Source organism: Panulirus ornatus, chromosome 52 (assembly GCF_036320965.1).
Source record: "Panulirus ornatus isolate Po-2019 chromosome 52, ASM3632096v1, whole genome shotgun sequence".
NCBI lineage: Eukaryota > Metazoa > Arthropoda > Malacostraca > Decapoda > Palinuridae > Panulirus > Panulirus ornatus.
Genome location: NC_092275.1, coordinates 14,440,764 through 14,468,182, shown reverse-complemented (window position 1 = coordinate 14,468,182; position 27,419 = coordinate 14,440,764). Strand labels below are relative to the sequence as shown.

The window sequence follows — 27,419 nt, the reverse complement described above, 5'->3', positions numbered from 1 at the left end:
CTGTGTGGATATCGGAAGGGTAGGCCAGCACCACAATGGCTTTCACATTCCTTTCCCAAACCAAGGTGACTCCTGACTTTTCTTCGTGCTTTACATAAAAGTAAGATCCATGTCATTCAGTCCATAAACACAAACTTCCTCTTGAGGCTAAAGTTTGAGATGTGAATCTGTGGAACAAAAGTGAAAGGAAATTTGTGTAATACATGAAGCAGCTCTTTGTTAATTATAACGGTCTCATTACAGGACTCATCAGGAGTAGTCCTGCCCACTCCCTGACATCCGCCCCATCATTAGGGACACACACACACACACGCTACCATTGTTTATCTTATGTCTAAGGCTCCAGTCACAGACAACCAGACCTTAATTGAAGTATAGAAAGAATTATGAAATGGAAAAGAAAAAGACAAGGGAGAGAATATTATTTTTTTTTTTTTGAAAAATTGAAAATAGAAAATCTTCCTTAGAAAGTATTATGAAATGGAAAAGGAAAAGATAAGGAAGAGAACTTTTTTTTTTGAGAAATCAAATATAAAATCTTCTTTTGAAAGAATTATGAAATAAAAAAGAAAAGACAAGGGAGAGAGTTTTTTTTGAGGAATTATAGATGAAAAACCTTTAGATAATATTATGAAATGAGAAAAGAAAAGACAAGGGAGATGATACTTTTTGCTGAGAAATCAAAAATAGAAAATTTTCCATAGAAAGAATTTTGAAATGGAAAAGGAAAAGAAGGAAGAGCTCTTTTTTTTTTTTTTTTTTTTTTTTTTTTTTTTTTTTTTTTTTTAGAAATTAAAGATAAAATCTTTTTTTTAAAAAAATATGAAATAGAAAAGGAAAACACAATTGAGCGAATATTATTTTGAGAAATTTAAAAATCTTCCTTAGAAAGAATTATGAAATGGAAAAGAAAAAGAAAAGAAATTTTTTTAGAATTAGAAAATAAAAAATCTTCCGTAGAAATAATTATGAAATGGATAAGGAAAATACAAGAATTTTTTTTTCTAATAAAAAATGAAAAGTCCTTAAAAAGAATTATGAAATGGAAAAGGAAAGGACAAGAGAATATTTCCTTTTTCAAAAATACAAAATGAAAAATTCTCCTTAGAAAGAGTTATGAAATGGAAAAGGAACAGATAAGGGAGAGAGTCTTTTTTTTTTTTTTTTTTTTTTTTTTTTTTTTTTTAGAAATTAAAAATAAAGTCTTCCTTTTGAAATATTCCATGTCAAAGATACCCATGTTAGATATGTCATATGGACTCACTGGACGAGGTTCTCTAACTGGGAAAGCAAAGTGCAGAACAATCTTGAGCCCACAACTTCACAGTAAGAAGAGAGGTTCAGCGACCTAGCCAGCCGTCGCCAGGCACCACGGCCCTTGGCACTACCCAGGCCAATCATGGCACCAATTATATGATCGGGAGGAGGAGACAAGATCTCTTGGAAACACTCCCCAGTTACCTCGTCTATTCTTCTCTCCTGTTTCATTGCCCTAGCTGCCCTACACATGATCTGGGCACAACGGAGAAGGAATTTCAGATTTTCCAATGATTCACCAGCCTCGCACTGGTTTGTTGTCACCAGATCCTTGACAGCCTGTTGAGCGGTGGAAGAAATTGAGGTGCTCCATCCGTGTTTATCGTCAGTGTTGTGGAGAGAGCGGAGGAGGTAGGCGAGAGCTCTTGCTGCCATGGTTGGGGTAGCATCCGACTCCAGAAGACGGCATGTCAGAGTTCGCACAAGATCGAGTCCCTGAGTGGCATCCTTCAGCTGGTGTACCCATCTATCGAGCAATCTAAGGATAGCCACGCATCCTTGGGGACCTGGCACATATCCAGTAGATAAGACATATTGGACGACTTTGGGTACGAATCTGGGAGGAGCAGAGACAGTTTTGGCTGCTCTCGCCAAGACTGTGAAAAATAGGTCACTCAAAGGACCCAGGTGAGACACATCGAGGCTCCGGTTAAGAGAAACAACAAGTTTCAGCAAGTCCCTGTCACATCCATCAAGGCGGATAACGCTGTCCGGGTGAATCTTGGCGATGTTATTATACAATCTTGCAACGTTGGGTTGAGGAGCATTTCTATAACCCAGCATAGCGAGGGTGGGGTCTCCAACCACACCGAACAATTTCTTTCGTACAGAATTCGGCAGTTTACCTATATCTTCTGTGCTCAACCAAGAAAGCAAGTTGTGTGCTGCTGACATAAGCACATCACTAGCAGGTCGGTGAGCGTAGTTTCTGATGGACGAGTATTCTGAGAGGTTGTTGCAGAACAAGACCAACATATCCAGATCCAAGGGATATGTTTCTTCATCCTCCAAGATGAAAATGATAACTTCTACAAGGCGGATTTTCTCAAGAAGGTACTCTTGACCTTGCACAAACCTCAATGCGGCCAAAATGAATTTCTTCAGATAACATTCATTCTCCTTGAAAAGAGTTAGTAATGCTTCGAAATAGTCTTGTCTGACGGCATTTATATGAGGGTTCACTCGGTCTCTGAACTTGAAGCTGTCATGCTGGCCTGCGTAAAGCGAACGTCGTACCACCTTTTCGTACAAGGAACCCAGGTCCTGATCCTCCTTTAGAATGGTCACGATACTAGTCAGGGACTCCAATCTCATCAGCCACTCTTTACACTGTCGTTCATCAGCAGGTGTTTTGCGATGAACTGCGCCTTTGCCAACGTAATAATAATCAGTAATCTCGGGAGCAGTAACTGGCAGAGTCCCGAGGAGATCGTCCTTACCCTGCATCTTGTATCTCCTGACTCGATCTTCCCATTCTTTCCGAGACAAGTCGTGTGTTCCTGCCGAATGTCTTGCACCACAACACAGGCAATTTCCCTCTTTGCGTTCTCTCTTTGGATGTTTCAATACGTGTTCCCCAAAGTCCAGATCCATAACTTTCTCTTCAAAAATGTCCTTCCATGCTAGGAAATTCATGGCTCGTTTGGCATCCTCTTGGGTTTTGTAGGCATCCAACTTTTTAACTGAGAATAAAGGACGCTGCCAATGGCAGATGGTGTGGGAGAGTTCTGGAGTATGAACGGCGAGGCAGCAGTTGCATACCTCTTCCTCCTTATCTGTCATAACCCTTTGCCTTTTGCAGGCAATCTCTTCCAATCCATCAAGGTCAAGTATGCGTTTGTCACCCATTTTTATTGTATTAAACTTCAAAGGAGTATTAACACTGATAAGATTGGAACTGATGCTCGAGATATCACCCCACACTCTTAGTTTGGGTAATGCTGCTGTCCCTCAAGACTCTATATCCGAGATACGTATATCTAGGGGAGATGAGCAGCGATCGTATCTTTGTTACATGAATTCAGAGAAGGTACGTCACTTTACCTAATATCCCACATGCATATAATAGGTAGGTCGAGTTGAGATGCGTTCGAATAGAAAAGAAAAAAAAATTGGTGATCAATAACTGGAGGGGTACATGAGGGTGTAATGAAGGTGCGTGTATAGCGAAGATAAAGGTGCAGTACAAATGAGAGCGTAATAAATTTTATATGGCACGTAGCAAGGGCGGGAGGTAGTCAAAGGCTTTGATAATCTTAAGAGTATAAGGTATATTGTCTTTGACCCTGACCTGTAAAGATAGTAAAGATTGCCACATTCATACGACATAAAAGGGTTATTAAAGATCAGTAGTGTTATGGGTGTGGTGAAGATGTAGCATTTTAAAGATAAGAGTGTAGTGAGGATGTAGAATAGTGAACATAAGCGTGTAGTGAAGATATGATTTAGTGAACATAAGGGTGTAGTGAGGATCTAGTATAGTGAATTGGAGGGTGTGGTACAGATTCTACGTAGAATAGTGATCATAAAGGGTGTAGTGAAGCTATAGTATAGTGAACATAACAGTGTAGTGAAGATGTAGTATAGTGAGCATAAGGATGAAGTAAAGATGTAGCGTACTGAACATAAGGGTGTAGAGAATCTTCAATCTTCACTACTACAATCTTCACTACTACTTAACTTCACATCACCCTGAAATCAATAACCATCTTCACTAATCCCTAATCTTCACTGCACCTTTATATCTAATACATCTTTACAGGCCAGGTCAAAGGCAATTTTCATTATACTCTTAACATTATCAAAACCTTTGACTACTTTCTCTCGTCCTTGCTACGCTGCCATATAAACTTAATTACACTCATCTTTACTACACCCTTATCTTCGCTATACACGCATCTTCACTACACCCTCACGTTTATCACTTTATATCTTCTCTACACCCTTATGTTCAGTATACTACATCTTTACTTCATCTTTATGCTCCCTATACTACATCCTCACTACACAGTTATGTTTAATATACTATCGCTTCTCTACAGCCTTATGATCACTATTCTACATCTATACTGCACCCTCAAGTTTACTGTACTAGATCCTCACTACATCCTTATGCTCACTAAATTACATCTTCAGTACACACTTATGTTCATTGTTCTGCATCCTCACTACACCCTTGTATTCAAAGTGCTACATATTCACCACACCCGTAACTCTAGTGATCTTTATCCTTTTATTTTGCATGAATGTGACAATCTTCACTACTGCTCAACTTCACATCACCCTGAAATCAATAGCAATCTTCACTGAACCCCCATATTCACTGCACCGTTGTATTTATATCTTTACAGGTCAGGTCAAAGGCAATTTTCATTATAATCTTACCATTATCAAAACCTTTGACTACTTCCTCTCGTCCTTGCTACGCTGCTACATGAACTTAATTATGCTCATTCTCACTACACCCTTCTCTTTGCTATGCACGCATCCTCACTACACCCACATGTTCATCACTCGATATCTTCTCTACACCCTTATGTTCACTGCACTACATCTTTATTCATCTTTATGCTCCCAGTACTATATCTTCACTACACTGTTATGTTCACTATACTCAGTACACTCTTATGATCACGATTGTACATTTTTACTGCACCCTCAAATTCACTATACTAGATCCTCACTACGCCTCTAGGTTAAATGAATTATATCATCCGTACACGCTTATGATCGCTATTTTACATCCTCACTACACCCTTATTTTCAAAATGGTACATATTCACCACACCCATAACACTAGTGATCTTTATTTGCCCTTTTATGTCGTATGAATGCGGCAATCTTCACTACTACTTAACTTCACATCACCCTGAAATCAATAGCCATCTTCACTAAACCCTCATCTTCATTGCGCCTTTATATCTGATCTATCCTAACAGTTTAGGTCAAAGGCAATTTTCATTACACTCTTACCATTATCAAAACATACTACTTCCTCTCGTCCTTGCTACATTGCTATATAAAAATTACGCTCTCATTATCTCCCTTATCATCGCAATACACGCATCTTCACTACGCCCTCATGTCTATCACTCTATATCTTCTCAACACCCTTATGTTCAGTACACTACATCTTTACTTCATCCTTATGCTCACTATACTACATCTTCTCTACACTTATACTACATCTTCTCTACACTGTTATTATTCGCTATTCTATAGCTTCACTACACCCTTACGATCATTATTCTACATCTTTACTACACCCTCAAATTCACTATACTAGATCCTCACTACACCCTTATGTTCACTAAATCATATCTTCACTACACCCTTATGTTCACTCTTCTACATCCTCCCTACACCCTTTATGTTCACCAAATCATATCTTCGCTACACGCTTATGTTCACTATTCTACGTCCTCACGACACCCTTATGTTCATTAAATCATATCTTCACTACACGCTTATGTTCACTATTCTACATCCTCACTACACTCTTATCTTCAAAATGCTACATCTTCACCACACCCATAACACTACTGATCTTTAATAACCCTTTTATGTCGTATGAATGTGGCAATCTTTACTATCTTTACAGGTCAGGTCAAAGACAATATACCTTATACTCTTAAGATTATCAAAGCCTTTGACTACCTCCCGCCCTTGCTACGTGCCATATAAAATTTATTACGCTCTCATTTGTACTGCACCTTTATCTTCGCTATACACGCACCTTCATTACACCCTCATGTACCCCTCCAGTTATTGATCACCAATTTTTTTTTCTTTTCTATTCGAACGCATCTCAACTCGACCTACCTATTATATGCATGTGGGATATTAGGTAAAGTGACGTACCTTCTCTGAATTCATGTAACAAAGATACGATCGCTGCTCATCTCCCCTAGATATACGTATCTCGGATATAGAGTCTTGAGGGACAGCAGCATTACCCAAACTAAGAGTGTGGGGTGATATCTCGAGCATCAGTTCCAATCTTATCAGTGTTAATACTCCTTTGAAGTTTAATACAATAAAAATGGGTGACAAACGCATACTTGACCTTGATGGATTGGAAGAGATTGCCTGCAAAAGGCAAAGGGTTATGACAGATAAGGAGGAAGAGGTATGCAACTGCTGCCTCGCCGTTCATACTCCAGAACTCTCCCACACCATCTGCCATTGGCAGCGTCCTTTATTCTCAGTTAAAAAGTTGGATGCCTACAAAACCCAAGAGGATGCCAAACGAGCCATGAATTTCCTAGCATGGAAGGACATTTTTGAAGAGAAAGTTATGGATCTGGACTTTGGGGAACACGTATTGAAACATCCAAAGAGAGAACGCAAAGAGGGAAATTGCCTGTGTTGTGGTGCAAGACATTCGGCAGGAACACACGACTTGTCTCGGAAAGAATGGGAAGATCGAGTCAGGAGATACAAGATGCAGGGTAAGGACGATCTCCTCGGGACTCTGCCAGTTACTGCTCCCGAGATTACTGATTATTATTACGTTGGCAAAGGCGCAGTTCATCGCAAAACACCTGCTGATGAACGACAGTGTAAAGAGTGGCTGATGAGATTGGAGTCCCTGACTAGTATCGTGACCATTCTAAAGGAGGATCAGGACCTGGGTTCCTTGTACGAAAAGGTGGTACGACGTTCGCTTTACGCAGGCCAGCATGACAGCTTCAAGTTCAGAGACCGAGTGAACCCTCATATAAATGCCGTCAGACAAGACTATTTCGAAGCATTACTAACTCTTTTCAAGGAGAATGAATGTTATCTGAAGAAATTCATTTTGGCCGCATTGAGGTTTGTGCAAGGTCAAGAGTACCTTCTTGAGAAAATCCGCCTTGTAGAAGTTATCATTTTCATCTTGGAGGATGAAGAAACATATCCCTTGGATCTGGATATGTTGGTCTTGTTCTGCAACAACCTCTCAGAATACTCGTCCATCAGAAACTACGCTCACCGACCTGCTAGTGATGTGCTTATGTCAGCAGCACACAACTTGCTTTCTTGGTTGAGCACAGAAGATATAGGTAAACTGCCGAATTCTGTACGAAAGAAATTGTTCGGTGTGGTTGGAGACCCCACCCTCGCTATGCTGGGTTATAGAAATGCTCCTCAACCCAACGTTGCAAGCTTGTATAATAACATCGCCAAGATTCACCCGGACAGCGTTATCCGCCTTGATGGATGTGACAGGGACTTGCTGAAACTTGTTGTTTCTCTTAACCGGAGCCTCGATGTGTCTCACCTGGGTCCTTTGAGTGACCTATTTTTCACAGTCTTGGCGAGAGCAGCCAAAACTGTCTCTGCTCCTCCCAGATTCGTACCCAAAGTCGTCCAATATGTCTTATCTACTGGATATGTGCCAGGTCCCCAAGGATGCGTGGCTATCCTTAGATTGTTCGATAGATGGGTACACCAGCTGAAGGATGCCACTCAGGGACTCGATCTTGTGCGAACTCTGACATGCCGTCTTCTGGAGTCGGATGCTACCCCAACCATGGCAGCAAGAGCTCTCGCCTACCTCCTCCGCTCTCTCCACAACACTGACGATAAACACGGATGGAGCACCTCAATTTCTTCCACCGCTCAACAGGCTGTCAAGGATCTGATGACAACAAACCAGTGCGAGGCTGGTGAATCATTGGAAAATCTGAAATTCCTTCTCCGTTGTGCCCAGATCATGTGTAGGGCAGCTAGGGCAATGAAACAGGAGAGAAGAATAGACGAGGTAACTGGGGAGTGTTTCCAAGAGATCTTGTCTCCTCCTCCCGATCATATAATTGGTGCCATGATTGGCCTGGGTAGTGCCAAGGGCCGTGGTGCCTGGCGACGGCTGGCTAGGTCGCTGAACCTCTCTTCTTACTGTGAAGTTGTGGGCTCAAGATTGTTCTGCACTTTGCTTTCCCAGTTAGAGAACCTCGTCCAGTGAGTCCATATGACATATCTAACATGAGTATCTTTGGCATGGAATATTTCAAAAGGAAGACTTTTTTATTTTTAATTTCTCAAAAAAAAAAAAAAACTCTCCCTTATATGTTCCTTTTCCATTTCATAACTCTTTCTAAGGAGAATTTTTCATTTTGTATTTTTCAAAAAGGAAATATTCTCTTTTTCCTTTCCTTTTCCATTTCATAATTCTTTTTAAGGACTTTTCATTTTTTATTAGAAAAAAAAATTCTTGTATTTTCCTTATCCATTTCATAATTATTTCTACGGAAGATTTTTTATTTTCTAATTCTAAAAAAAATATTCTTTCCTTTTTCTTTTTCTTTTTAATTTCATAATTCTTTCAAAAGAAGATTTTATATTTGATTTCTCAAAAAAAATTTCTCTCCCTTATCTTTTCCTTTTCCATTTCATAATACTTTCTAAGGAAGATTTTCTATTTTCAATTTTTCAAAAAAAAAAAAATAATATTCTCTCCCTTGTCTTTTTCTTTTCCATTTCATAATTCTTTCTATACTTCAATTAAGGTCTGGTTGTCTGTGACTGGAGCCTTAGACATAAGATAAACAATGGTAGCGTGTGTGTCCCTAATGATGGGGTGGATGTCAGGGAGTGGGCAGGACTACTCCTGATGAGTCCTGTAATGAGACGTTATAATTAACAAAGAGCTGCTTCATGTATTACACAAATTTCCTTTCACTTTTGTTCCACAGATTCACATCTCAAACTTTAGCCTCAAGATGAAAGGGAGGTCACGCACATTAGGGCGAGGTCCATACTTTATGATGAAGAACTTATGTGCAAACTATAACAAAGGACAAGTTTGCTCGCTTGTTCATGCCTATGTTCACATTGTTATGTTAGTTGTTCATGTTTATTCTCACGCTTATTTTTGTTACATTGTGAAGGTGAACATGAATACATAATGAACTGAAGATTTGTCTGGGTGTTAAATGTATGACATGGCCATATTTGGACATACATCCCAATCACAGATGAATGAGATTTAAAGGATAAAATCCTCCTTTCTTTCCCCTCGTCGTTCTTTTGGAAAGTAATACAGGAATGCGGGATTTCCTGCCCCCCATTCCATTTTCTCTTAGTCGCCCCTTACACCAGTCGTAGCGAACAGAGAAATGGGAAAAGGTACAAAAGCCAATTCTCAGTAGACCTCTTACAAGTAAGACAAAGGAAATAATACTTGAATAATGATTATGTAACCAGTAGCTTCATTAACCAGTATTACCCTCAGTTCAACACAACTGCATGATGGCCGTATTGCAAGAACAAATGACCTTGTTATATCAATACTCTCTCTCTCTCTCTCTCTCTCTCTCTCTCTCTCTCTCTCTCTCTCTCTCTCTCTCTCTCTCTCTCACTCTCTTTACGTCACCTTCATCACCTGAGGAGCCTACAAGAAGCGACTAAGATCACTGAAGATAATAAAAACCGGATGACAATCTTCGTAAAGATCGCTTAGCGTTACTTAGATCACTCAAGATACCGCGTGATCCCACATAACAATGGAAGGTTCAGCCTCAGTCCATCTCAGTCACTTCCTGTCGGTACTTGAGGGCCAGAGGGAGGGGAACAAGGAGGACCTTCACCCTCCAGAATCCACTTCAAAAGAGGAGGGTATGGGGCGCCCAGAGGAGGCCATCCTGCGCACGGTGCGAGGCGTCTCAAGGCTGAGTCACGCCAGAGGGAAGTGTATGGACGGTACAAGTCATGACTTCCTGCTGAGATTGGCACATGGTAGAGAGAGAGAGAGAGAGAGAGAGAGAGAGAGAGAGAGAGAGAGAGAGAGAGAGAGAGAGATCTTCTCTACTTACGAGCACCGGCCACGACATTTTGCCAAAAGCCACAATGTATCGGTCACCACATGTCTTGCATGGTAAATGATCTCTCTCTCTCTCTCTCTGTTTCTCTCTCTCTCTCTCTCGCACCATGCGCGTTCAATGATCATTGATCCTCAGCTCAACTAGGACATACTTTTAACCATACATCAAGTTTTCTTTCAAATGATTTTGTGTTTGTTCTTTGCACGCTTCTTATGTTGACGAGACCAAGCAACAGTGTACCGAGGTGCTTCGCCGCTGGATTTTCGTATATAGTTTGACATTTCTTTCGTCTATTCCACCATTTTCTTAATTGATAATTCTGTCTCTTTCAGTGGAGATATCATGTTCAAAGTCTGCTGTCACGTATGGGTTATCCTGTACCCTGTTACTTCCTCTCTCTAGGCTACAGAGATCATGTACTGTTAGAGAAGAGCCAGTGTGTGACATGTGCGAGAGGTTATAGACATGAATTCCATCCATGAAGATGTGTAGGCCATCTGGCGGTGAGGAAATATATCTTCCAAAATGGTTCCCTTCCCTGGGACAAACTTCTTGACGTATGTACTGCTCGAAACCCTTGTGGCACAATAACTCAACGGTTCTAATCGATCTCATCCCTTGCGTCAGCAACGGTTTCAATTGGTCTAATCCCCTGGGCATGCTAGCAACACAGAAACTTTATCGTTATTTATAGCCAGAATGTAAATCTGCGGGAGGACCGGAAGTGGGGTGGGAAGGAGGTCCATGATCCCGAGGCTGGGGCTGGAGGGACGGGTGTTGTAACCAAGCAGGACACGTAACTGATAACGGTGGGATAGCCCTCCCCCCCTCCCCTTCGCGGGGCTCCCCAGATTGTTACAGGAGGGAGGGAGGGAGAGTAGTTGGGCCCAAGCAGGTCCCTCGTGGGTCCCTACCCTCCCCTACTACAGGAGAGGGGAGGGGTAGTGATTGCTCCTCCTCTCCTGCAGGAGGAAAGGCCAGACAAGGGACATGGTTGTGTCCTGTGGGACTTCCACCACCCTCCCCTCCGGCAACCACCCTCCTCTCCTGCAACCACTCGAATGAGTATTTCATTAAGATCTTGGCTACCTCGCTTGACCTACTTGACCTATGTTGAGACGGCACTACACACACACACACACACACACACACTCTCTGTGGTCTCCCCTCCCGGTAATGAGAAGTAAACAAAAGGTAAGAGTGCCTTTGGCTCATGTTTACAACTAATATTGAACACGTCGGCGCGGCGATCACATAACCCAGGATGAGCGTGTGGCTCGTAGGGCGTGTAGGAGAGGCGTCCTTAGGGAGTTCAGGGGTCCTATCATATATATATATATATTATATATATATATATATATATATATATATATATATATATATATATATATATATATATATATATATATGTGTGTGTGTGTGTGTGTGTGTGTTAATGCATTGTTATCAATATGTGACTTTGGATTTTGTTGTTTCTCTTCCGTTACAGAAACGCTAAAGTTCTTATTTCCTCGTTACATAAAGAGCCATCTGACCTTTGGCCCCGACCTGAGGAAGGTTATGGGTAAACAGACTGGGAACTGGTGCATGTCCAGACAGGGAGAAGCCTTGAACCTTGAGGGAGGTAGAAACAGATATACCTATGAAGGTACATGGAGACAGGTAAGAGGGAAAGAGAGAGGAGTCTGTGGGCTTCAGACACGGTAGAGGGAAAGATGTATATACATACGAACGTACGTAGAGGACGAGACAATTGGGGGGACTTACACGGTCTTGATAAGGTAGGGGAGGCAAGGACCTTTACAAAAACAGGTAGAGAGAAACGCATTGACATGCAACACTACTCCCCTGACAGCTCCAACCACCCCACTCGAACCCTCCACTACAGCATCCCCTCTCCTCCCCTTACAGCACCACCCACTCCACTAGACCCCTCCACTACACACCCCTTCTATCTTATAGCACCACCCACTCCACTAGACCCCTCCCACTACACCACCGCCCCATCCGCTTAGCCCACCATTACATAAACTCAGCTCTGGGGTTTCACTTCATCTCTTATACAGCACACAGTTGAAATGACCTGCTCACCGTTTTGTGTGTGTGTGTATGTGTATGTGTGTGTGTGTGTGTGTGTGTGTGTGTGTGCGCGCGCGCGAGCGCGCGCGCGTTATGACCACTAAACAGGGTAGTCTACAATATTTTTGCATGTGTCTGGCCCGGGTCTGAGGACTAAGGCCCGAACAAAGAACAGCAACAAAGCCGTTGCCTTCTGAACAAAGACGTGAGCATAAAGAAAACGTTCAATACAAAACCTGACATGAAGAAATAACACATTTCCTTGAAAGATAAGATTCGAGCATCCTTAATGCCATTTTCTATGACATAAAGTTGAGCGTTGTGAGGACGCGTGGGCGGGGTAGTGCTATTCAACAGGTAGACTTGCCAGCCTCTCGGTTCTCTGTCACTTGATGTCACTTGTATTCACACACTCGGAAAGAAAAAGTTGAACCCCTGACATGCCGGGGACTTGAGGCATTACAGGAATGAACTCTTTCACTGAGGATTACGAAAATGACATTTTCCAAGACTATCTGCTTTAATTTGTAAACGTTTCTTATATTTACGATTTTATTCCCTAATGCCTGACAGAAAGTGCAAAATCATCAGAGAACGTATATTTAACTAAGAGGCTTTCTTGTGAAAATATTCGATTCACTATTCACTGAATCTCCTACACCAAGAATCAGACACTCTCTCTCTTAATCATGTGTGGTCATAGAACGCATAAAAAAACTCTGAACTGATGTGAAACAACTGTATCCACGTCAGACTCCAAGACAACAACTGGCTTACATCAAGCAGAACGAATGGACAGACAGCAGCAGCTGGTCCCCTGCAAAGCTCAGTAGCTCCTTCGTCAGTATCTCGTCTGTTGAGGGTAAAATTATCGTCTTCATTGTTAACGAAGCATTATGGATGACTGATGCAGGACCAGTGTGTTCCTAGGTGGTAAGAGATCCCTCAGGGATGGTTCCAGTCACGTCTACAGACGACGAGGGAGTTCAAGCTTCCCGCTGAGACCCCGGAGGACGTGAGGAGGAGCCCTCTGCCCCAGATGGCCCTGGCCTTGACTGACAAAGGCGCCTAGCACTGATCCTAGCTGACAGGAGGTGAGAACGACTGAATCCTAAAGAGGGTGACTCAGACAAAGCACTATCAATCTTTGACACAGATGCCGAACTAAATTATCTTTTGTTTAATGATATGAGGCAATAACCCTCAGGTCTCTGTCCAGGAATAATGAGTCTATTCATTCTGCATCTGATTCTTGAGGATCAAGAATAAATGAGAATTCAGAACAAATAAGAAAGGAAGGATATAAACGACCTTTCTGATGAAAAGAGAACATAAAGTTTACGTTGTAGATCTAGTGAGTCCTAACCACACCACCAGGGAAGGGAGGGCAGCACTAAACAGCCACCAAAGAAACCTGAGAAACAGGAAGATATTTGTCAGTGGAGAGAGAGAGAGAGAGAGAGAGAGAGAGAGAGAGAGAGAGAGAGAGAGAGAGAGAGAGAGAGAGAGCTTGAAGCAATCCCGTGAGTGAGTTATACATACACATTTCACTATTCTAGCCACGGTTAAACAGACACACATCAAATGTCATCCATCTGTTCAAATATCACTCAACATCCTGTTGTTTACACTGTTTCATGTGAGGGCTTATTGTTGTTTACTGATGGTGCAGGGGGCGTGCCCACACAGAGGCAGGCTCTCCTCACTAAGCAGGCTGTCCTCACCAGACAGGCTCTCCTCACTAAGCAGGCTGTCCTCAACGGGCAGGCTCTCCTCACTAAGCAGGCTCTCCTCATCGGGCAGGCTCTCCTCACTAAGCAGGCTGTCCTCACCGGACAAGACGCCCTCACCAGCTTCCGGAGGACACCGTCACAGTACAGTTGGCAACACACAAGACAGAGTGACTCATGTCTCAAACATTTAATCTGCGCCAGTCTGCCCATTTGGTACACATGTTCCGTGTGTATACTCATCATATTCTTATCTTTATTTGTGTTTGGTTTCATCTTATCTAACACTTCACTTGTTACAACTATCTATCTGCGTCTTGTATCGATGACGTAGGTCCTGCGTCTTGTATTGATGACGTAGGTCCTGCGTCTTGTATTGATGACGTAGGTCCTGTAACTTATATATAAATCACATTATTTCTTCATCTTATATATACTTTATTGTTGTCTTCAATTCCCTGCTGATAATTCTTATCTCCCTAATGACTGATGCTTTCCTTTAGTTAAATAATTAGGTCTTGTTGTTGTTTTATGTTTGATTTACTGTCCCTTCATATTTGCTTCTAAAGCAAAGTCTGTATTTCAGAATATTGTGGTCTTGTCATAATGTTTAGCAGACTTATAATCACATTTTCTCCACTTGTTCGTATCCGCGTCTCAACTCTACTAATATTCCTGACATGTATTCTGTGACTACTCATTATCTTTATTTATCAATAACTTATCTCCTCTATCTTGAGAATGTGATGGTAAAGATGCTTCTAAACTTCACTAATATCAACGTTATCACATCTGTCCGCTCAGAGGCGTGTGTGTGTGTGTGTGTGTGTGTGTGTGTGTGTGTGTGTGTGTGTGTGCGTGTGTGTGTTTATGTGTGTGTGTGTGTGTGTGTGTGTGTGTGTGTGTGTGTGTGTGACAGAGCAGGTCTGACAATATATATGTTTTACGAGTTTACATAATAATGACATTTCAGTCTCTTGAATCTCTCTTAGTTCCATTAGTCGTGCTTCCTCTGGTCACACAGACATATAGACAACCACAGACACAGACACAAGTCTTTGACCCCACATATACAGACCTCCCTCGCCGTGGTATACAAATGCATAATCAAACCCACTGTAGAAAGACAAACTGTCTTGACACATGCTGTGGTCATACTACGCCAAAACACTTACTTAAGCCACACTTGCAGTGATACATACTAAAGCACACAAGCCACATACGCAGGGGTACGCACATGGTATACAGACAAACGAACAAACGTTACGAACACAAGCAATATAATTACAAAACTAAACAGAGAAACAGTGGTGCGTACACTGGGCCACCCACCCACCCACCCACCCACTCACATCTTCACAGAGTATGTGTCTGTCTCCCAGCGCTCGAACACCCACACAGCCCACCACCATCATCTGTGCTGGCTACGCTTTGGTCTTCGGTGTCTATCTGGTATGGATATAACATTCTCAGTCATTGATTCTATACGGGAATTCATGGATACACCTCTTCATTCAGAATGAATTAGCTCAGTGAAAGTATTTTCAAGAATGAAGATGAAGCCAGTCAGGACGGTCGCCACAGGAGGGGGGTGGAGGGGAATCTCCAGCCTGTAGTGTGTTTTTATCTTCGTCCGGCTGGTCGTCCGGCCAGTCCACAGGGCAGGAAGACTGGCTACTTTCTACATCATTTCTTACCATGTGTTCATCCAGCCGTAGAGCCGCGCCACCAGCATGACTTCCAGTCTACTGGGGTCATGGCCTTTCTTCGTACCAACGAGGTTCGACAGAGATTATGTTTGAACCATCGTCTTAAACTTTTAAAAAAAACATCCGCTGTAATTGTTGAGGTTGTTGCAAAGTTGTGTAATTACCAAGAGTGTTAACTCTTACTTGGATCATCCACCAGGTGGATGAATGAGTTCCACTAAAACAGTGAAGGACAGAGAATCATAGATGGTGGCGGTGGTTGGTTATGATCCAGAGCGAGCCAGCGTATGTGACGGCCAGAAACAGCAATAATGTTGGGGGTACTTGACGAGAGTAAACAATAGTGGTGTGTGACGTGGCTCTGAGGATAATGGTGGTGTTAATGATGGTTGTAAGCCGTTGTTGTGGTACATTCAGTGGTTGTGAGGGCTGGAGGTGGTGCAACTGAGATTGGTAACTGTGGTTTGGGGGAGGGTGTTCGTTCATCCATAATGGTGTCAGGAGAGATACACCCTGATATATGGACATGATATTCCTTCTACATCCTCGGCCACAGTGACGGTCAATGTGGCAGCCAGGCGTTCCTGTCCCCACCCTGCCTCCGTCCCGCTCCTCAACAACTTGGTGATGAAGCTGCTGACCTCACTATCAACATGATGACGTGTCAGAAATAATTATTTATCATGCAGACGTCACACATGATGACGGTTGCTGAACGAGCCTCGACGTGTTAGGACGTTTGGACGACACATCTGTACACGTCGGTGAGGCCATCCGTTGGGTGGCTGGTTGGGTTCAAGTCGTACACGTGAGTGATTCATAGACACTTGTCACACACTAACACTCTGATAGGATCCAAGAGCATCCAAGAGGTTATCAGTTTTCCCTGGTGTTTAGATGCGTCTAAGTGGCATGCATTCATTGATCTGATGTGAAGATTACTTAAGAAGTATAAGTGGGGGGAACTTCCAGCCCACTTGTTGCTGTGGCGCCCCCTTGTTGCACCTCCAACATGACTGCCTACCCCTCCTCCTCCTCCTCCTCATGCTAGTACAACACACTCGTAGTGAGTGTGTTGTCATCAGGGTAACACACACACACACACACACACTCGCTCACATCCCCAGCTCATGATTATCTTACCGTCTTTGTAGATTTTGTATATCTCAACAATTTTGTGTGGTCGGGCCATTCGTAGCCCTGACCCGGGCTGACCTCGGTGAGTCTGATCATTCTCAGCCAGCTGCACGTGTGACCTATTTGACCCGGTATTTAGTGCTCTTCTGGGGTGACCTTCTCTAGTCTCTGGGCTCCCCAGACCCTAGCATGTGCAACTGTTATGGCAGCAGGACTCGCCTCCCGCCACGCAGAGATTTGAGCCATGATGAGCCTCGCGAACTGTTGGCCTCTGGTGTCAAGGGGCTGACCTCCAACTGCTGTTTTTTCTACCCTGCCACACTCACGAAAATCCACTAAAAAATAAACTGCGTAGCCACGTCAAACTGCCTCCCTCCGTGCACTTCTAACGCTCACGACAGAACCATTAAATCCTTCACTTCCCAGACCTAAATGTTACAGCTCTTGTCCTCCTCTGTATCGCTATGTTACAGCTCTTGTCCTCCTCTGTATCGCTATGTAATCTTGCTACATATCTTTCTTTTATATTCATCTTAATGATGCGAAGGAAATGTAACTGGCGTCTTGGTAGTGTTGACTACAATGTCATTATTTGCATTAATCTATTGGTAAACATATTGATGTCGACACCATCCTATCGAGGTGACTGACTACACCGTGTGTGTGTGTGTGTGTGTGTGTGTGTGTGTGTAGGACAACATGTATGGTGAAATCTTCTAATTGCAATCAGTTCTACTGTCGTAAACCTCCCGAATCGAGAGAATCAAAATTGATAATTTGATGTATCAAGGTGTAATAAATGGATGATTCCCATTAAACATTTGTAGGAGAAGAGGAGAGGAAACACTGATGATAATCATGGAACAGGAATAAAGAATAGATAAGACACGTCGAATGATGAAGAAGCTGACAGACAGATATAAAAACGTTTGAATTGTAAGAAATGTTGACCTTCATAACAATGATGAGGGAGATAAATGCCAGAGATTAGCAGACAACTTCAGACAGGAGGATCCGTCTCATGAAACTTCGGGGAAACTTGGGGGAAGTTCTTTGTGCATGACTGATCACAGACACGTTCTCATGACTCTCTCTCTCTCTCTCTCTCTCTCTCTCTCTCTCTCTCTCTCTCTCTCTCTCTCTCTCTCTCTCTCTCTCTCCCAGTGTAATCAGATTTTCCTAGTCTGAACAAAAATTCTCAGAATCATATGAATCAAGTCAGTAAGAGAGAGAGATAACATGGTGTATTACATGATGGTAATATATCCTTCATGTTCTTTAGCGTTGTAGACGTATGATACAAACTTCTGTTACTGTTACAATCGCGTGACACAAACGTTTGATAGTGTTACAGTCGCGTAACACAAACGTTTGCTAGTATTAAAGTCGTACGACACAAACATTAAACATTTCCTAGTGTCACAATCGTATGACAAAAACGTTTACTAGTGTTACATTCGTATGACAAAAACGTTTACTTGTATTACATTCGTAGGACAAAACGTTTACTAGTGTTACATTCGTATGACAAAAACGTTTGCTTGTGTTACATTCGTATGACAAAAACGTTTGCTTGTGTTACATTCGTATGACAAAAACGTTTGCTTGTGTTACATTCGTATAACAATGAAAGTTTCTAATTGTTGTATTTGTATCATACAAACGTTTGCTCACTCGCTGCTAACTCACTGCTCCGTGTGGTCACTGACAGCTCTTGATACTCAGTGCTTGGAGCCATTATATGCAGGAGAGTGTGAGGCGTGCACGGGATAGACTGAACTGGAACGATGTGGTATACAGGAGGCGACGTTGCTGTTAATAGACTGAACCAGGGCATATAAAGCGGTAGGGAGAAGCCACGGAAAGTCCTTTGGGGCCTGGTGATGGACAGGGAGCTGTGGTTTCCATGTATTACACATGACAGCTAGAGAATGGATGTGAACACCAAATGTCTTTTTTTCCTGAAGCTACCTCGTTAACGCGGGAAACGGGAACGGGTATGATATATATATATATATATATATATATATATATATATATACACAAAATCTAAAGTAATCCTTCTCTAAAATGCTCTTAGTCACATCATATCATAAAGAATTCGCCCCAAATCTACTGCACAAAAAGATCTTTCACTGTAAGTCCGTGACAGTAACACTGTGTGACTGAGACCGTTATATCAAGAAACCCTTTGCCAAATTGCCGGCTGATTACGACTACCTGGTGCCGGGCACGAAGGTGATAACCTGACCCACACAGTTGAGCAGCCAGACAGGAGGGAGGGATGGAGGGAGGGAGGGAGGGAGGGTGGAGGGTGTGTGTCGTCTTTGATCTGACGGTTTGCTGGCTGTGGTGACGGTTGAGTGCTCCGCCCAGTGGTTGATGTGTCCAGTGGGTGATGTGTCAAGTGGTTGATGTGTCGAGTGGCTGCTGTGTTCAGTGGTTGACGTGTCAAGTGGTTGATGGGTCAAAGGGATTGTGTCGAGTGGCTGGTGTGTCGAGTGACTGGTGTGTCGAGGGGCTGCTGAAGGAAGGCCGAGTTGGGAGGGCAGAGGATGAACGATAAACATCATGAATGTTGTATTCCCGCGGACACCCATCACCGCTAGGGGGCCACAACCAGTCACCCATCACCGCTAGGGGGCCACAACCAGTCACCCATCACCGCTAGGGGGCCACAACCAGTCACCCATCACCGCTAGGGGGCCACAACCAGTCACCCATCACCGCTAGGGGGCCACAACCAGTCACCCATCATCGCTAGAGGGGCCACAACCCTCATCCACCACCGATAGGGGGCCACAACCCATCATCCACCACCAGCCCATCCTTTAGGACTGCCACCCACTATCCATCATCTGCCCAGCCCTAAGGGCCGCCACCCATCACTAAGGCCCTAAGATCTACCACCCATTACCCATCATTATCCAGCCTTAAGGGCCGCACCCACCACCCATCACGGAGTCTGGTCCAGCAACCAACACCCAGCACTTTGATCTTATTTTCATCGAGAATTCCTATTACATTTACATTTACATACTAACGGCATCTGTAAATACCTGTAACACCCTCATCCTCCCCCCCCCACAACTTGGCCCCCTCCATCCCCGTGACCCGTGACATTGTGCTGGGGGCCTCCCCAAGCCCTCCCTATGCGGAAGGACTTGATGAGAAAGGGTTATATGATGTCCTCACAGCCACCACCAGCACAACGCTCCTTTCATCAACATCACCACCATCCCCCTTCACCGCCGCCTCCAACACCACTCCATCTCCCTACCATACCCATACAGCCATCACCCCCATCTTTCCCCTTTCATACACCATCAGTATCTTCATACAAACCATTTAGTAAATAAACCTCTATTTTGCACTTCGCTGAGAAGTCCACGTCAGGAAGTGGAGCAGGGAACTGTTGCCACTCCTGCTCTCCCAGGGCAGCGTACTTCCTCTACTGTGTCTCATCTCAATTTTTCCTTCCAGTTGTTGTGCCTGCCAGAGGGCATGGCGGGTGGGGAGGGGCTTCACGCTCCTATCTATACCTGAACGAATGATTATAAGCCTCGCCCTGGACCATCGCGCCTCCTGTCCTCCCCAAGTTCTCTCGCGTACAACCTCCTCCTCCTCCGCCTCCTCCAACGTACGATCGACTCACAAACATTTGGATACATGGGAAGGTGTTTGACTCCCCCTCACTACCCAGCCTCCCTCCCTCCCTGCAGCATGGGGGAGGGTGGGGTGGGGGGGGGGGGGAGCAGGTGAAGGGAGGGTCCCCGGCGGACGACAGGGCCGGGATGTGCACATCAACACGACCCACACCACCACCTCGTGTTTTGTTTGGTCTGCCGCCCCCCCTACACCCCCGCCATCCCCCCTCCTCCCACGACCCCCCCAAACCCCCTAACGTCCGCCACTGTCGGTCTGGCTTTACAAGTCGTTGTGTGTGTGTTGGGGGGGGGGGGGGTGCTCAGTGTGTGTGTGGGGGGGGGGGGGTGCTCAGTGTGTGTGTGTGTGGGGGTGGGGTGTTCAGTGTGTGTGTATGTGTGTGTGTGTGTGTGTGTGTGTGTGTGTGTGTACATGCTACACAACATGTGACGCTCTCATCCATCACTCACACTAACATTATGTAGGAACCTTAAACACGAGGTTACGACCCTCAGCATGCAGGTGCGAGCCTTGGCATGTATATACGACTCTTGAGTATCTTTGCCCTGACCCCTCGTGCTCAAGTGTGGTACTATCGTGTTCAGGGGTCGTACTGTCTTACTCCAGTGTCGTATCGTCGATCTCAAGGGTCGTACCGTCGTGCACAAGATGTTAATGTTGCCAAAAGTATTGAACAGAACACGTATGACGACACAGACGAGAGAATCTCTCTCTCTCTCTCTCTCTCTCTCTCTCTCTCTCTCTCTCTCTCTCTCTCTCTCTCTCTCTCTCTCTCTCTCTCTCTCTCTCTCTCTCTCTCTCTCTCTCTCTCTCTCTCTCTCTCTCTCTCTCAGTTCTCCCCCCTTCCTTTACACAACACATAGTTACAAGCGGCCGCCAGCCAGCCACCCACATACACACACACACACCGCCAGCTTTTCTCTCCAAACAACAGAGGGTCACTAGAGACGGGAGGCTGATACAGTGGCAGGGGCCAGGCTGTGTGATCACTGGCCTGAACCAACACTGCTCCCTACCCCACGGTAGCAGGTGATCTGCGGGATATAATCCAACATAACTCCAGGATGCTTTCTTTTATGTTCAAGGCTCCAGTCACGAACAAAAGTCATCAAATGCCGGACTTTCATTGAAATTATGGAGAGAATTATGAAACAGAATTAGAAAAGGGAAAGTTTTTACGAATTTTTGAGGAAGTGAAAAATCTGTCTTTTGAGATGTGCAACGTCATAGTTATTGGGAAAGACATGAGAGGGTAGAGAGTTCCAAAGCTTCGACGTGTAGGGAGAGAAGCGCTTGTCAAAACGACCCACCCTTGAGTTGCCGACGGCTACACAGTAATCATGTGACGCAGCAGCTTGCTAAAGTGGTGCGTGGTCTAGCGAGTGGTGGGGGGCACACAAGCAGCCAGCTCTCGGGAGCAAAAACCAAAGTAATGCCTATAGAAGAGGGAAAGTGAACCAACATTGCGGCGTAGGGCAAGGGGGTCAGGTTTGGAAGTTAGTCTAGGACAGTCTATAGGACGGATCGCTTTCGACTCGACTCTGTCCATTATGGACTTAGGCTAATGTTACTGTCCTGTGACGCCGCTGTCATGATGATCCTCAAGCAGGGCAACACGAGAGGTGGTGAGGCTCACGTCCCTCCCTCACCTGCCTGGGTCCTGCCTCTCACCTGCTGGACGACCCACCTCAACGTTTTGGGCCAGAGTTCACACGTGACCCTGGCTGGCTAGCCTGTGACCCGGGTTGACCTCTAGGGGAAGGGTCGTGACTAACGGACACTGAATGTATTTGGAACTTTTGAAGATAAAATGTAATGAGAAAGTATTTCTAGTTAGCCCTGTACCCTTCCTGGTGAGAGGGTCTGGGTAAGGACCACCTGTCATCGTAAGAGCTTTATATATATATATATGTATATATATATGTGTGTGTGTGTGTGTGTGTGTGTGTGTGTGTGTGAGTGTGTGAAGAAATATTTGTGCGTATTTATAAGTACCCATGTACGAATGTTACTGTGTGTATATTCAGGGTATATTGATAACATGGAGTAGTGATGATAAGGTGGCTATAAATGCCAGACCCGCCCCCTCACCGCGCACCAGATACTGCGTCACTTCCTGGTCAGACAGACACACAGACAGACTGGCCCACCCTCACACAACGTACCTACCATGTGACCAGGGAAGCCATGGTGAAGCAGAAGCCCTTGCCTCAGACACGTCTCTACAGTAAGCACATCACTCACTTGTCTGAGGAATGAATAAGCCAAGATAATATACAGGCAGGTAGAGTCACTGTTTATCATGGTAACTCCGGCGGGTCTGAACGAATTACAGTAAACATAGGAAGGCAGCAGTCGTCTGTGGTGGAGCTGGGATACATTAGCTGGCAGACACAGACAGAGGCTAGTACGTGTGTACTGGAGGACCAGAGAACGATACATTATGTGCTAATATTGTTTGGAAACACCAGCCAGCCAGCCAGTCAGCTCCTCCCCTGTACCTTGTTAAAAACGCACCAACAATATCCATTCTTTATAACGTTTACAAAATGACCTCGACAGACTTTATTGACGTCATGATCAAATTAAACCAATTGGATCCAATCACAGTAATTACCATGCGTTCCTGCCCTATAATTCCATGTAATTTAATCCCTTAATAAGATTTAAGTCAGGTTTTAATTAAGGTTCTGTCGTGGAGGTCAGACAGGTCAAGGTACCTTCTCAGTACGTGAACACAACCAAGATAATGGGTATATACATAGAGGGCTGAGGGCTAGAAACATATAGGGCTAAAGGCTGGAAACATAGAGGGTTGAGGGTCGGAAACATAGAAGGTTGAGGGCTGGAAACATAGAGGGTTGAGGGCTGGATATATAGAGGGCTGAGGGCTGGAAACATAGAGGACTGAGGGCTGGAAACATAGAGGGCTGAGGGCTAGAAACATATAGGGCTAAAGGCTGGAAACATAGAGGGTTGAGGGTCGGAAACATAGAAGGTTGAGGGCTGGAAACATAGAGGGTTGAGGGCTGGATATATAGAGGGCTGAGGGCTGGAAACATAGAGGACTGAGGGCTGGAAACATAGAGGGCGGACTGAAACAAAAAACTGAAGGCATGAAGATTTGTGAGCTGAGGACATGAAATTTAAAAGGGTGAGGATATGAAGCAGAGCTGAGGGTATAAATGAATCAGGGGGCTCAGGATATAGAGCAGAGGGCTGAGGGAATGAATGAATCAGAGGGCTGAGGATATGGAGCAGAGGGCTGAGGATATGGAGCAGAGGGCTGAGGGAATGAATGAATCAGGGGGCTGAGGATATGGAATGTATGAAGCATCTTTATCATTTGTTTGATAACATTCCAAAGTTAATTAATGAAATAACGTTAGGAAGAATAATGTGTTATACCCGAAGTGTTTTGATGTGGGACGGTAGTTACATGATGGTCCTTATATAATAAAGATAAACGAATATACAAATAAATGAATGAATAAATAGATATATAAATATATGTAGATAGACACAAATACACAAACCAGAGGAGCACATATGGTACAAGTTAAGGGTGCCATTTTACTGTGGGTTACAGAAACCAATAGCGTCCCAAAGGGTTGGCTGCTGAAGCCACTCTTGTTCTTAATGTATGCAAATGACTTGCCAGAGGGACCCAAAAAATATCATGCCACCAGTTGCATGCATGTGATGCTAGACTCATGGCAGGAATGAGAAGTATTCAGGATCTTGACTGAAGGTACGGTATACTTGAGGCTGACAGGATCATGAAGTTCACCTTGAGTGGATGTAACACGAAGATAACAGAACAGACAGATGAGGACACGCTGCTCTGCTCTCGTCTCTCAGGAGCAAACCAAAGGACTCTACGTGTGGGAGGAACACTCCAGTTGCCAAGAAACATAGGAAATCACAGGAAATCGTAAGAAACCTACACATGAGGAAGTGTTTTGGCGTTAAACCATCAAATTAGCGACACAAGGAGACATTACCCGCCATACATTTTCCCACGTAAGAAAATAAAAGAAAACCAAAATAAGAAGGAAATCTTTCAAGTTTCACGATCACGTTGACGATGTTCATCGTTAACAGGTTTCAGAAATAAGGAAAAAGTTTTAACTGGAGGACAACACAAGAAAATAAATGAATTACTAAAAAGAGACATGAATGAATACCACAACAGAAGGAGACGTGTGCAGAAATTGGGGGAAGCAAGTGAAGGACATGTGATGACGAGTGTGATAGTAAGGTAAAGATACACATGGGAAAAGACACACTAAGGAAGAGGACCCACGAGTGTGTACTCCCTGTCTGTATACACAGACTGGTAACTGCATACAGAAAAACTTAATACATATTGATCATCTCTATACACATATACATAAGCAAAACATTATATATATATATATATATATATATATATATATATATATATATATATATATATATATATATATATATATATATATATATATATATTGTTGCTTGTGTGTTTAAGGAAACACCAAAGATTCTTAAATCTAACTATTTTCAGAAGGTTCCCGGGACCGTCACCAGGGAGATGGTGACAAGGATTATTTTCGTTATCAGTAAAAAAAGTATAAGTAAAATGTGTTACCTACGTCAGGTGGCTCTCTGCTCTACTATGTTTCAGACTGGATAATTCTGTGTCTCTGTGATGTTTTAGTACATCTGAAATGTGTTCCGATCCTTTGCTGGGTGAACATAGCTTGTTTTCTCGTTACTGTGGTATTCGAACGCGCCACAAGATCTGAATCCGTCGCACTTTATTTATAACTTAACCTTGAACGCGTTTCAATCCTCTTGTTTACATCGTTTTGCCACTAACATTCCGCTTAAAATCTATTCAGAATAAGCTACCGAGAATTCTTGTGGATAGAATAGAGCTGTATCTTTATCTTATAATCCATATACGGTCGAACTTACACTATGTGTCTATTATGGATGCTTCTCAGCTACTGTCCATGTTTACATTTGTATCAACGAGGCGATGCAACGAGTTAAGGATTCTATAATGAGACCAGGAAAGTAGGTTAAGTTAGGGGTGCTTGGGGGACGGGGGGGGGGGGGGGGGTTAAAGTGAAATAAAGTTACGTTTGATGGTCAAGTTAGACTGGTGATTAGGTTAGGTTAGTTAAGGTGTTAGGTGGCAAATGTACGAAACTTCGAGTGTCAATGTATATTGTTCGGCCCACCTCTCACAATGTTTCATATATCCTCCGCTCAGTTTATTAAGTTCCTGCTATGTTGTCTGCTGGCTACCTTCGTCCTCCGTTGACGACATTTAATATGTCACATTGTCCACACGTGGACATTTAATTTATGTTTATATACTGAAAAAAAAAACTACTTAATGTAAATGTTGCGAAGACTCTGCTTATCTTCACAAGTTCGTGAAACACCAGCCGATCACCACGTAAGTGTGGACCTCCAGTGTACTACGTCTGTCTATCTGGGGGATGGAGAGAGAGAGAGAGAGAGAGAGAGAGAGAGAGAGAGAGAGAGAGAGAGAGAGAGAGATGAGGCATTCTGCGCCTCGCCAAATAAGGACAAGGAACGCGTGCACCCCCTCCCCCTCGCTGCTTGACGCTGTCGTCTTGTCCTTACCAAGACGCTAAAACATGTACTTCGTCACACATCCCGACTTCTCTAACTAGACATCAAACCACATCTATTCTAACACACATCATACCTTCACTATACGTACTAAAAAACTCTTGTATAACACGCCATTAACTCTGTTATATGTCCTAATTTGCATGAACACAAGTTTTTCCAGTTCATGTTGGCGTCACACACACACACACACAATGTTTTCCCCGTACGTAAAAACATCATGTTTTCCCCCGTACAAATGACATGACGTATCCTGACCTCAGCCAGTAACCATGCGGATGCCATCAATCTATTTCTTGTTCCAGTATTCGCAATAATGAGAGGATTGTCAAGGGGTCGTATGTTATTAGTAGCAGAACGTCTCCCGGGGCGAGATAGTGCTCCACGGAGCGAGAGACAAGCTTAACAGTCATATGCAGGAAGGTTGCTCACCAGTTCTCATTAACTTACAAATAAACACGTAACGGGATACGGCAAGCACCACTCACGACAAAATTAAATCTCTCACAAGATCATTAACTTTTTGAGCGTCGCCTCTACATCATAAGTTCTGTCACTGTGTTTCTCGACTAACACTATGGCGTATTTATCTTAAAGATTAAATATAATTTAGGTACGTTCCCACTGGCGTTTATTGATACCAGAACTTTTATTTAGTTTCATTTAATTTGTGGCATAAAGACACACACTAATACACAGACGTAAATGAATTAATAACCGTAAAAGAGAATGTTTGCGACCCATTCCATTCATCATGTAATAAATGTTTTATTTTCGTTCTTATCGTAAATGTTTTTACGTATTTGTCTTGTGGATCATGAAATTAACTTTCTGTTTTTAGTTGTGTCGTAATCTGCGTATTTCACGATCACATACAACCTTGACACATCACTAGAGAATAGGTCGCATTCATGATGAACCACGTATCATATAATTCAGTTTATTGATGAATAATGAATCATAAAGTTATCTTCGTAACTGTACTACATTAAGCCTGCATTATGAAAAATTGCGTTAGATTACAGTCCAATGAAATACGTTCAGTATCAGAATTCCTATCAAAATGTGTTAACAAACTCGGTAAACTACAATTAGAGTGAACATAAATGTCGTATGAAAGTACGTAGTAATCTACGGCGAGGTGAGCGAGGGAACATAGCTCTTACTACGTACCTAACTGAAATGTTCCACTTGCTGAACCGCTGGCGTACGTGTCCCTGGCCCCTCACGTGGTCCTCTCCGACGTCCCTGGCACTGTGTCCTCTCCTGGTACTGACTGGCACCTTAAGCGATGGGTGGCAACGCAGGCACTGGCACCGTGGTCAAAC

At 43.6% G+C, this 27,419-nt stretch overlaps 1 protein-coding gene and 1 long non-coding RNA gene across 2 annotated transcripts in view; one reads left to right on the top strand and one right to left on the bottom strand.

The window, feature by feature from the left end:
- Positions 1 to 592, top strand: part of LOC139765106 (uncharacterized) — a 76,952-nt gene extending 76,360 nt beyond the window's left edge. The window contains exon 3 of the long non-coding RNA XR_011716573.1: positions 244 to 592. This is a non-coding gene — a long non-coding RNA (uncharacterized lncRNA). The remainder of the gene's footprint in view (positions 1 to 243) is intronic.
- Positions 1 to 27,419, bottom strand: part of LOC139765105 (ADP-ribosylation factor-like protein 4C) — a 47,810-nt gene extending 20,391 nt beyond the window's left edge. Inside the window, exon 1 of the mRNA XM_071692281.1 lies at positions 27,265 to 27,419. The gene's annotated coding sequence lies outside the window, so the exon portion shown is untranslated. The remainder of the gene's footprint in view (positions 1 to 27,264) is intronic.